General features: G+C 39.3%; 1 pseudogene; it reads left to right on the forward strand.

The window, feature by feature from the left end:
* Nucleotides 1-6670: 6670 nt before the first annotated feature.
* On the forward strand, nt 6671-7243 carry LOC118985757 (60S ribosomal protein L27a-like; annotated as a pseudogene).
* The last annotated feature ends 2905 nt before the right edge of the window (nt 7244-10148 follow it).

The following is a 10148-nucleotide window of genomic DNA, read 5'->3' on the forward strand; positions in this document are numbered from 1 at the left end:
TGCGGAGTACACTGACTGGCAAAATAAGAGCTCTCTTTAATAGTGCAGTGGTGTCCAAAGATGGAAAGGACCACCTGGAGAAGTGGTGAGTTTCCTGGTTTGGAAGTACTTGAATGTAGCTAAAACACCACTTTGGAGATGGTAAAAAAAAAAAAAAATCGGCGGTGGATAGGGAGAGGGGGCAGGGACTGAGATATCGGCTGAGTGGTTAGGACCTTAAACTCCTTTTCATGGCTAAGATTCCGTGACACATTACTAACGAAGCAGAAGTAGGTGTGAATGGGCAAGACCTTCTGTACATCCACGCCTTAAACTCAGTTGAAGAGAAGGAACATAGTGACATTAGGGTAGATTAATCTCAGTCTGTGGTTACTGAAATTGAGAGCATTAACTTATGCTTATTTGAGAACAGGCTTCTGGAATGTAACTAAAAGGAGAGTTAAATATTTATGTGGTTTGAGATTAACCATAAAAGACCTTCAGGGGAGGATTAGAACACAAGAATAGCTAGAGAAAGAGTAATTCAGCCACTACCATGAGCCTCTCCCAGAGCCCTGCTAACTGGTAGATGCACCATGCCAAACCACACGCTGGCCAGAGATGAGAGAAAGCGGGGCATGGAGTGGGATGCTGCCATTCCCTCAGTCCACAGCCCAGAGAAATACCCAGGCAGTGTTCACCCCTTTCCACTTTCCTCCTTGCAGGTCCCAAAGTTCTCTCTTTGCTCTTTTCCCACTCTTTCATTTACCTCTTACTCTCACTACTGTCTCCTAGTACTCTGATCTCTCATCATGTTATCATCTCTTAAGTCTGGTCTTGTTTCTGTCTACCCATTTTTCTAAGTCACCAGTGAGAGAGGTAGGAACAAAGAAGAGTAAAACAAGGCAACATTTTAAAACGAGGGAAGCTTTCATTCACAACATGAAGTCAGCAATATATGGTGGTATGTGCACCACGTGGGAGCATTGTTTACTTAGACTCTATCTAAGTCTTCTTTACACAGAACCTGTCATAACCCAACCAGGTTGAAATAGAACAGGCTATGCCTATAACACGGTTTCCACTTTTGGCTACAAGACACGCTTAGTTCAAAATCCTGACTTTTCAGTTCACCCCTTCCCCAAAGATTCATATTACCTGCTTTCCAAAGACTCTTCTTATCCCCTAGCCAACAGGATTGCTTCCCTTTGTGCATTGCCATAGTGTATTTCACATATGGCACTTACCATACTTTGCTTTTGATTATATGAATTTGTGTTCATGTTTAAGCTGCATCCCCAGCTACACTGTAAGCTCTGTGGGAAAAGAGGGATAGTGAGATAGTGAATACGCTTTTGTGTTACTCTCCACGGCATAGTGCACACAGGAGGCATTTTGTTCAGACAGAAGTATGTACATACCTAGTGTTTGGACCATCAGTGTTCTTAGATATGAGATGGGAAGTACTTATGGGAAATACATATTATTATGGTATTTAGCGTTGCACAGTGTTATTAAGAACACAAGCCTCTGCATTGGCCCATACCGACTGAGTCCTGACTTTGATGCTCAATAGCTTTGTAATCTTGGGTAACTTACATAATCTTCTAAGCCTCAGTTTCCTCTTCTGTAACATGGCAATCCTATTATCTACCTCATAGGTCTTTGTGCAAAGCAGAGGAATTAAGGTATGTAAATATTTAGTACACATAATAAGCATTTATTAATATTCACCCAGTATCATTATTATTTCACCTTAAGATGCATGATTTTTTTAATGGCTAATGTGCTTGCTTTGCAATATTGGATTGTAGGTTTGAAAGCCTCTTTGTATTGACGAGCCCTCCATCAACAAAGCAGTGACAATGACCGAGTAACTTAGAGTTCATATAATTCTGTACAGAATTCTCAGAAAATTTCTGAAATTCCCTATTTAATTTTTAGTAAAGGCCTATGATCTATGTTTCTTATCATAGTATTTCGCGTTCAATAATTCCTACTAGGTTAGTGGTAAGGATTTCTTACAAATAACTGGTTACTCATTTAGTATTTATAAAGCACACCAGTGAATGCATCACCCCTCTGAAATGAACACTGTGACATATCTAAGTCACAGTACCTTAAATGCAAGGTAGGGCTTTGTAGCTTTCTGGTCCTAGTGATCCTAGGGGCACACGGAACTAATCAATGGACATAAGAGCTGAGAGGGTAGCACCCAAGGAATTTCAAAGATATCATTTGCTTTATCCTAATTTAAATAATTGGCAGCTCCCATAACATCAGGAAGCTTTGAAAAGTAGGGTGTTTATACAAAGGGAATAAAAGAGAAACCTTTATTTTGGCATTTTACAAAATGTTCCTTCTAAAGAACAACATGTTTTTATAGGCTTGCACTGATTAGAGAAACCTTATTAGATATAAATGAGAAGCATGTGCTTCTGGTGGTATTGTACCCAGAGGACTTGAGTTAAGTATAAAGCCTGTTTGAAATATACCCAATTGGACAGTTAATGAACCCTCTTCAACCTAAAGTGGAGAATTGTTACAGGAGAAAAAATAATGTCCAAAATAGTTATGGAGACAAAAATATATTGAAATCTTTTCCAGTATTCCCATTGTGCTGATATTTAGGAGTTATAGCTAGAGAAATACAGCTTTCCCTCCATCCCTGAAATTGATTTCTTGCATAATACATTATTTTGAATGTCAGCAATCAGCCCTTGGACTTCTTTAGAAGACCAGAGACCAAGATTGAGCACACAGTCAATGGCTATTTCAGTCCTAGAAACCACGGCATCGGTGGTGTAGTAGAAGGCGAGTGAGAAATAAATACATTTGTTTTTTCATCTGTGAAGACATAACTAAAACATTCTTCTCATTTTTTCCTTAATATTTTGCTTCCTGGCAACAAATAACAAAAAATTCTCAATCAACCACATCTTTCATAATTCTTGGGTCTTTGGAAAAGCAGTACTGTTATTTAAATTTTTAACATAAAAATATTTTCAGAAAAGCAATACAATTATAGGCAGATAGATGGATACAACATATATATTATAATTCAGGAAAATGATGACATTATATTATAATGTCATCAAACCATAGGATGTTTGGAAAATAATTGCTCATTATCTGGTAAATTTGTCGTAGCCCAGCAATTTCACTCTAGATATCCAGAGAAGCTCTTTCACATGTACCAGAAGGCAAGTAAAAGAATGTTCTTAGCAGCACCGTTTGTAATCTCTTCCTTTCATTCATGTATCTGGAGAATTTTCAAATATTCATCAAGTGTAGAATGGATAAATCCAATACCGCATGAGAATTAATTATAGCTTCATGCAAAAACGTGTATAAATCTGTGTACATAGAGAGCAAAAAACTCAAGGAGCAGACTATCGCACATACATTTCCATAATATACAATATTCCAAAAAGTACAGAATCAACCAGTATTTTGTTTAGGCATGCAAATATATGTGACAAAACTCTAAAGGAAAGCAAGACAAATTCAAATACAAAATTCAAAGTTGGGAAGTGGTAGGATTTGAGAAAGTGCCACAGAGGATATCAGAATAGTATGTTTGACTCTTTAAGTAAGTGGAGGATAAACAATTGTTATGATTACTTGTATACTGCATGCCTTTATTAAGTGTCCTTTGAAACTGCTATTTGTAGAAACAATAAAAAGCAAACACAGCTGCACATTCGTTGCCATTATTGTATCTAGGCAGCATATTTAAAAGTAACATAATCATTTTGTCCTTCACAGATCATCTACTTAGGTCCAGTTCATTATTGTCTGTGATGCTACAAATCTCACAAAGCAAACTGACAGGACTGTCCCAGGTCTTTTATGTTTGACAATCTTTAGAAATGAAAAGTTATTTTGAAAACTCTCTCACTAAGATATTGTAAAACATATCCATATATGAGTATTCTTATGTTGGTCTACTTTTCAATGAATAGTTTTATATTACACACTTCTACAATGAATTCTTAAATACAACCCAAACACTGCAATTCCATACACCTACTATGTGTATATGTGCTCCAACACAATGAAATGACAAAACTCACAATTCCATTTTTGATGTTCATGAAATTGTATCTTCTCAATTTACATTCTTACTTGTCTGGAGACTAATTTTAGAAATCATTGGTCCAAAAGTCTTTATAAGCATTTCATTTTCAACTAAAGTTATGTATTACTTGAAAATAAGAGGTTTTATTTTTATGTCAAAATATCCATTTGGAGGTATTTTATTTATAATTAAATAAATAAGATTTATTAGTTATAATTAAATGGACACATTATGCTATTAAATATTACAGAGCATTACTTTGGAAAATTTTGTTTTGTTTTTAAATATCACAGACCCAGTCACTATTTAATTATACCAACATTTTTAACAATCAATTTTTTCTCATTATACTTTAAGTTATACTTAAAATCCCAAGTGAACAGCTTATAGTCATTGTTGTGAGACGGAGCACTGTGTTGAAATGTTTTTGTGCCTTATGTTATCCTCCTGGGTTACCTAGCAGTTCCTGTGAACCTCAACGTTTTGATTGTATAAATCAGTGTGTTTAGTTTTTGCTATGACATTGTTTCATAGCATCTTATATTTAAAGAAATCTTTATATAAAACAAATTAACAATTTTGGTTTTAATATATTTGAAGATATTACAAAATGTGTATGTGAATAAAACCTTGTGTTGCTTAACTTTTCCATGTATTATCATTATATGAATGGATTGAGACTGTGAGAATAAAAACTGTCAATGAATGCCTAAAGACAAGTGAAACATGCCAAATAACTTACTTTTGGATTCAAGGCAAATGATTTTATAATTTCTACGATACGCTGTAGTTCGCAGAGCACAGGTGTTTGGGTTAGACAGACCTGCTTTCACATTCTAGCTCTATTCGCTGTGAATCACTGAGCTTTTCTCTGAGGTCCTCACCTGAAGACTACACAGGGGTCTTGTGGAGACTGAATGAGCTATGTAGGAATAACTTCTGGTACCAAGTTAGTGCTTAGTAAATGTTCTCTCTGCCCTGCATTCCAACTCAAAGTAGGAAGTACAGATTTCTCAGTACAAGAACATCGCTCACTGCCATTGATTATAAGCAACCGCCTTATCATCCAAAGCATTTACCCATGGTTTTGTGACATAATCGACAGACTTCAAGACCCAGTGTCATGCCCTCTCCTCTCACTCACTTCATTGATGTTTTCTGATCCATCATTCTCTTTTATTTTGGGTGTTTGGCTCAAGAGAGAGAATGGTTTACTCAAAGAATGGAAAAGCTTACAATGGAGGGAGGAGATGGATGTAAGGAATGTGCATTATCATCATCATCATCATCATCAGAGAAAAGTTATACAGACCAAGTTGTCCATAACATAACTTTCTCTATGAGATGACAATGCTTTTGTCAGATGAGAGACCAAAGGAAAAGCCACTGAGGCTGAACACTCAATGTAGATTTTGTTTGCATCAATTTTGTGCTTGTCACAATGGAAGGCCATATAGGATGCTAGTTTCTGAAGACAGAATCAGATGTATAAGAAACTTAGAATAAAATTATTTTTCTGTGTCTATAAGGTTAAATTGTCTGTCAAATTCTTTTACACCAGGTGGTAGTAACTAAGTCTCAGTAAAGTCAGGGATGTGCCCTGTTTCAGGAGGAACTCGGCCTTGTTTCCCCAGTGCAAGATATGGGGTAGGAGTGGGGGTCAATCAGTGTCATGTTCTGATACTATATCTTGGCCCCGATCTGTCTTTTGGTCATGGTCTACACAGTTTATTCTTGTGCCGTGTTATATAGGTTTAGATTTTTTGCAATGATCTGTGCTCCATCCAAGGATTAGCAAGCTTTTTCTATAAAGGGCTAGGAAGTAAATATCTTAGGTTTTACAGACCATACAGTTTCTGTCATTACTCAACTCCATCTTTGGTAGTATGAATAAATAAAGGAATGAGCATGCCTATCTTTTGATAAAATTTAATTTACAAAAACATGCAGATGTTCATCATTGTCACCTACATCACTGGACAAAATTTGGGGGGTTCTCTGAATCTTTCTGGGGCACAAAAGGGCTGTGGGGCCACCCAAGTCCTGACTGACTCAAGACCCCATTTGGAAGTGTGTCCTGTTATCACCCAACATTGGGCAAAGAATAACCATGGGGTCTCACTTCTGTCCAGGGTGGGGCCTATGAGCCCAGCTCCTCCTTTGCATGCAGAGTTCCCTCACCAGTCTGTTTTCTAGGGTCCCTGTTGCATTACTGCACATCCAATTTGGTGTGCCTGGTGTCCTCTGTAGTTGTGCAGTGTGGCACTCCTGCATGCTGAGGCCATTAGGCCTCGGCTCAGCTGCTGCCAGGGCTCATACGCACACTCTGCCTCCACTCTGATTCTCTCCTCTCTCTCTCTATTCTGCAGAAATTCTATCAAAATTTTGGGTGGAAACAGAAAACCAACTCAGACTGAGCACATATTCTTTAACATATATGGTTATGTCATATGTTTTGTTTAGAGCCATTCAAGGTTTAGACTTTAAAAACTCCAGAAGCTTTCTCTGTATTAATAGGGAGAGTAAAAAGGGTGCCCAAATGTAAAAGATACATATGTTCTTATTGAGAGACAACATTTGGATAAAATAGTTAAAAAGAAAACCCTCGATACCTTGCAAGACTTCACATAATTTTCTTGCGTAGGCCACCAACCAACATGCCATCCAGACTGAGGAAGACCCAGAAACTTTGGGGGCCAGGTGAGCCATGGCCTTGGCCACGACCATATTGGCACACACAGGAAGCATCTGGAAGGCTGAGGTAATGCTGGTGGCTTGCATCATCACAGGATCAGCTTTGACTAATACCACGCAGGTTACTTTGGGAAAGCTGGTATGAGGCATGACCACTTAAAGAGGAACCAGATCTTGTGCCCCACTGTCGACCTTGATAAACAAGGACAGTGAGCAGATACAGGCAAATGCTGCCAGAAACAAGACTGGAGCCACTCCCGTCATTGATGCGGTGCAATCCAGCTACCGCCAAGTTCTGGGGAATGGGAAGCTCCCAAAGCAGCCTGTCATTGTGAAGTCCAAATTCTTCCGCAGGAGAGCTAGGGAGATGATTAAGAGTGTTGTGGAGGCTCGTGTGCTGGTAGCTTGAAGTCACATGGAGGGGAATTCATCGAATTCTCACAAGTGCTTTTGTCTTCTGGTCTGAGTGCAGGTTCTTTGGTACCTCTACCTGTGTGTCAGAAAGCTGCACGTTCTAGGAGTTCAGGGTGTAAGGATCTGGGCTCTTCTGCCAACCCCCCTGAATAAGTGTGCAAGAGTTAGCACTAACACTTAGAGGCCTTAGTCTGTCACCAGACTCGAACTTCTCATTTATAAAGTGAAAATGACAGCTAAAATAATAAATAAATAATTTTAAAAACCTCTACCCAAACTTAGTAGCTTAAAACAACAAACCAATAATTTATCAAAATTTTGTGGGTTCACCAGTTGGTTCTTCAGCTGGTATCTGCCTAGGCTCCAAAACAACTTTGCATTTAGCTAGTGGGTTGGCTAGGGTCTGAGCTCAGCTGGAACATCTGGGGTAGCTGGGCCCCTCTCTCCCTTGGTCCTTCATTCCAGTCTCCTTCATGGCATGGTAGCATTCCAAGAGAGTAAAAGCAGAAGGTGGAAAACCCCTTAAGGCCCAGCCTTGGAAGTCTCAATATCACTGGCACTGTATTATATTGGTTGCACGGCCACTCTAGATTCAAAGGGTGAGGAGTCAGATTTCACCTGATGTGACACCGTGCTGTGTTATGTTGTGCCTGCCTAAATTTATCCTGCCGGAGGGTAAGGATGGCTGAAGTGCATCCTGGTTGCACTCAGCCAGCTGGATGCCCTAGAGTAGATTTACATCCAGTATGAGGAAGGGGTCACACACTTGCTAAGTCATGTGTTGTAGACGCGCTCTGCCCAGTGGTGAAATTTTCTAATTCATACAAAGCTCTGCTTAGGCTGTTTGAGGTCCTGCTGGATGCCATCTTACTGTGAATCAAGTACACGCTAGATCTTGATGTAGGGAACCTACTTGATCTACATCTTACTGTAGATCAAGTACACACTAGATCTTGTGTAGTACACACTAAGATCTTTACCACAGAATATAGATAGGCATTCCCAAGTTGTACAGGGTTTGCAGTAGGGAAAAGGAGAGAGGGAAAGAAACTGGATCTTGTTCTTGGTTGACCTCAACTTCTTTGTATTCACTCCCAGGAGTGAAGCTGCATTCCCAGGAGTTGGGGTGAGGGTGTCTGTCTCCAAAGATTCTTCTTAAGCCTTCAGAGGATGTTCCACATGAATGATTCTCTCATACTTTATTCTTCTCATTTATCATTTCCTAAGCCCTTTAAACCCCTTTCTACAATAGCTTCATTCTCACTCCCTCTTTTCTCTGTTATTCACCAACCATTTCAATAGAAATAAACAAATTTCCTTTCCCAGCAGTGACTCGTGTGTAGCCCCAAACACCAGCGGCATGTCCTGTCCCTGAAGCTTGGTGGAACAGAAGAGTGGGCTGTGGTCTTAGAGGCTGCAAACTCCCTCAGGAGGAGAAAACAAGTGCATTTTGATTCTGTGATTAGATGTCAAGGAGGAGGTATGAGCTGAGATTCTATCCTGGGCAACAAATGATTATTCTGTTAATAAAATAAAAATCAAAGATGCCGGACAAGTGTCATTTTCTTCAAAATTCCCCTTCTAGTATGCATGAAGTATAATCAATATTTCTCTCTTCAGCTTAACGACAGTGATGCTATTCTCTTAGTCCAATACCTTAGGCTTCTTTTGGTGGAAGAGCATCCCTATCTTCTATGACTTTATTTTAAAAATTATTGTAACTTATCTGGCAATACATGATAACTGCATTCAGTAGAGCTTCACCAAGATTCTCTCTTTATGGCATTGGAGTAAGGGGGTGGAGAGTGGGAAGTAAGGACAAGGGAGAGGGCCAGTTTCTGCCACTGAATGGAAATTAAGAAATATCAAGGTTATTTGTCTTGATGATATGATGCCTCTAGTGATACCACCATTGTTCAGGATCTTGGGGGACTAATACAAATTAGTTTATAAAAATATGAATAAAATCATCATAAATGTTTCAACAGATGAAACAGTGATCAGTAGTTGAAGAATGTGATCATTCTAGCACTGTTTTTGATAGCACAACTTGGCAACAACCTTTTTGTTCAATAAGTAATTTTTCAATCTGAATTTCCATACAAAAAGAAACCATGCATAATTAAAAATAATGATGTTGCCCTGGCTGGTGTAGCTCAGCGGATTGAGCGTGGGCTGTGAACCAAAGGGCTGCCTGTTCGATTCCTAGTCAGGACACATGCCTGGGTTGCGGCCAGGCCCCCAATAGGGGGTGTGCCAGAGGCAATCACATATTGATGTTTCTCTCCTTCTCTTTCTCCTCTTTCCCCACTCTTTAAAAGTAAATAATTAAAATCTTAAAAAAATAATGCTGTTAAAATGAATTTATTGGCATGGAAAGATATGTTAAGTAGAAAACTCTGGCTATGAAGCAAGACATAGGGACTTCTGGCCAAGACGGGAACATAGGTAGAGATGCTTCACCTTGTTGCAGAACCACAAGAAGAATTACAACTAAATTTCAAAATAAGTAATACCCAGAACTGTCAGATAATCAAACTGTATGGAAGTATGACAACCAAAAATTTAAAGAAGCCACATTCATCCACATGGGTAGGAGGGATGAAGATGCCAAAACTGGACAGAGAGGTGAGGAGACGTGGTCGTGGAAAGGGCGTAAGCAGTCCCACATTCACGTGAAGAGGATAAAAGCCAGGAGGGATACCTTGGAAATGAGTGATCTTAGCCCCAGGACAGATTGCACAGTCCAAGGTTCCAGCACCAGGATGATAAATCACCATAACTTTTAGCTGTAAAAACCAGTGGGGGTAGGCGAGGCAGAAGAAACTGCTGGACTTTAAGGAAACTTTGCTTAAAGAACCCACACATTTTTAAAACATGTGCAAACCCATCCACTCTGGGATTCAACACCAGAACAACACCTGGAGGGGCACCTGTTGCATACAGGGCGTGGATGAAGTGACTGGAGAAGGGGCAAGTG

Source organism: Sturnira hondurensis, unplaced genomic scaffold (genome assembly GCF_014824575.4).
Source record: "Sturnira hondurensis isolate 20B ecotype Veracruz unplaced genomic scaffold, ASM1482457v3 Scaffold0004136, whole genome shotgun sequence".
Classification (NCBI taxonomy): Eukaryota; Metazoa; Chordata; class Mammalia; order Chiroptera; family Phyllostomidae; genus Sturnira; species Sturnira hondurensis.